This window comes from Arachis stenosperma, chromosome 5, assembly GCF_014773155.1.
Source record: "Arachis stenosperma cultivar V10309 chromosome 5, arast.V10309.gnm1.PFL2, whole genome shotgun sequence".
NCBI classification, from domain to species: domain Eukaryota; kingdom Viridiplantae; phylum Streptophyta; class Magnoliopsida; order Fabales; family Fabaceae; genus Arachis; species Arachis stenosperma.
In genome coordinates this window covers 85,881,173-85,883,348 of record NC_080381.1, presented here as the reverse complement: position 1 = coordinate 85,883,348, position 2,176 = coordinate 85,881,173, and the positions used below count along the sequence as shown (strand labels likewise).

At 42.2% G+C, this 2,176-nt stretch overlaps 1 non-coding gene across 1 annotated transcript; it reads right to left on the bottom strand.

The window, feature by feature from the left end:
- Positions 1–741: 741 nt before the first annotated feature.
- LOC130984867 (small nucleolar RNA R71) lies at positions 742–849 on the bottom strand. Its single transcript, XR_009088773.1, has one exon. It is a non-coding gene; the product is annotated as a small nucleolar RNA R71 (small nucleolar RNA).
- Between the last annotated feature and the right edge of the window lie 1,327 nt (positions 850–2,176).

Sequence of the window (2,176 nt, the reverse complement as noted above, 5' to 3'; positions counted from 1 at the left end):
CAAAAATTCTCTTCCCCTCTTCCCACATCCTTCTATTTATGGAGTACCACTCCTTCTCAATGCACAATTCGAACTCTCTCTGATTAAGTTCGAATTCTTCTACTTCTTTCTTCTATTTTTCTGTTCTTCTGACACCTCAAGGAATCTCTACACTGTGACATAGAGGATTCCACATTTTCTTGTTCTCTTCTCTTTCATATGAGCAGGAACAAAGACAAAAGCATTCTTGTTGAAGCTGACCCTGAACCTGAAAGGACCTTGAAGCGAAAGCTAAGAGAAGCTAAGGCACAATTCTCTGTAGAGGACCTAACAGAAATCTTCAAAGGAGAAGAACACATGGCAGCCGAAAACAACAACAATGCCAACAATGCAAGGAAGGTGCTGGGTGACTTTACTGCACCTACTCTCGACTTTTATGGGAGAAGCATCTCTATCCCTGCCATTGGAGCAAACAACTTTGAGCTTAAGCCTCAATTAGTTTCTCTAATGCAACAGAATTGCAAGTTCCATGGACTTCCATTTGAAGATCCTTATCAGTTTTTGGTTGAGTTCTTGCAAATCTGTGACACTGTCAAGACTAATGGGGTTGACCCTGAGGTCTACAGACTTATGCTATTCCCTTTTGCTGTAAGAGACAGAGCTAGGACATGGTTGGACTCTCAACCTAAAGAAAGCCTGGACTCTTGGGAAAAGCTAGTCAATGCCTTCTTGGCAAAGTTCTTTCCACCTCAAAAATTGAGTAAGCTTAGAGTGGAAGTCCAAACCTTCAGACAGAAGGATGGAGAATCCCTCTATGAAGCTTGGGAAAGATACAAACAATTGATCAGAAAATGTCCTTCTGACATGCTTTCTGAATGGAGCATCATAGGAATTTTCTATGATGGTCTCTCTGAACTATCCAAGATGTCTTTGGATAGCTCTGCTGGAGGATCTCTTCATCTGAAGAAGACGCCTACAGAAGCTCAAGAGCTAATTAAAATGGTTGCAAATAACCAATTCATGTACACTTCTGAAAGGAATCCTGTGAACAATGGGACAAGTCAGAAGAAAGGAGTTCTTGAGATTGACACTCTGAATGCCATACTGGCTCAGAACAAGATATTGACTCAACAAGTCAATTTGATTTCTCAAAGTCTGTCTGGAATGCAAAATGCACCAAGCAGTACTAAGGATGCTTCATCTGAAGAAGAAGCTTATGATCCTGAGAACCCTTCAATGGAAGAGGTGAATTACTTAGGAGAACCCTATGGAAACACCTATAATTCTTCATGGAGAAATCACCCAAATTTCTCATGGAAGAATCAAGAGAGACCTCAACAAGGTTTCAACAACAATAATGGTGGAAGAAACAGGTTTAGTAATGGCAAGCCTTTTCCATCATCTTCTCAGCAACAGACAGAGAGTTCTAAGCAGAACACCTCTGACTTAGCAACCATGGTCTCTGGTCTAATCAAAACCACTCAAAGTTTCATGACTGAAACAAGGTCCTCCATTAGGAATTTGGAGGCACAAGTGGGACAGCTGAGCAAGAAAGTTACTGAACTCCCTCCTAGTACTCTCCCAAGCAACACAGAAGAAAATCCAAAAGGAGAGTGCAAGGCCATCAACATGGCCGAATTTGGAGAGGAAGGAGAGGAAGTGAATGCCACTGAGGAAGACCTCAATGGGCGTGCATTGACCTCCACTGAGTTCCCCAATGAGGAACCATGGGAATCTGAGGCTCAAAATGAGACCATAGAGATTCCATTGGATTTACTTCTGCCTTTCATGAGCTCTGATGAGTATTCTTCCTCTGAAGAGGATGAGTATGTCACTGAAGAGAAAGTTGCTAAATACCTTGTAGCAATCATGAAGCTAAATGACAAGTTATTTGGAAATGAGACTTGGGAGAATGAACCTCCCTTGCTCACCAAAGAACTGGATGACTTGTCTAGGCGGAAATTACCTCAAAAGAGACAAGATCCTGGGAAGTTTTCAATACCTTGTACCATAGGCACCATGACCTTCAAGAAGGCTCTGTGTGACTTAGGGTCAAGTGTAAACCTCATGCCTCTCTCTGTAATGGAGAAGCTAGGGATCTTTGAGGTGCAAGCTGCAAGAATCTCACTGGAGATGGCAGACAACTCAAGAAAACAAGCTCATGGACTTGTAGAGGATGTTCTGGTAAAGATTGAAG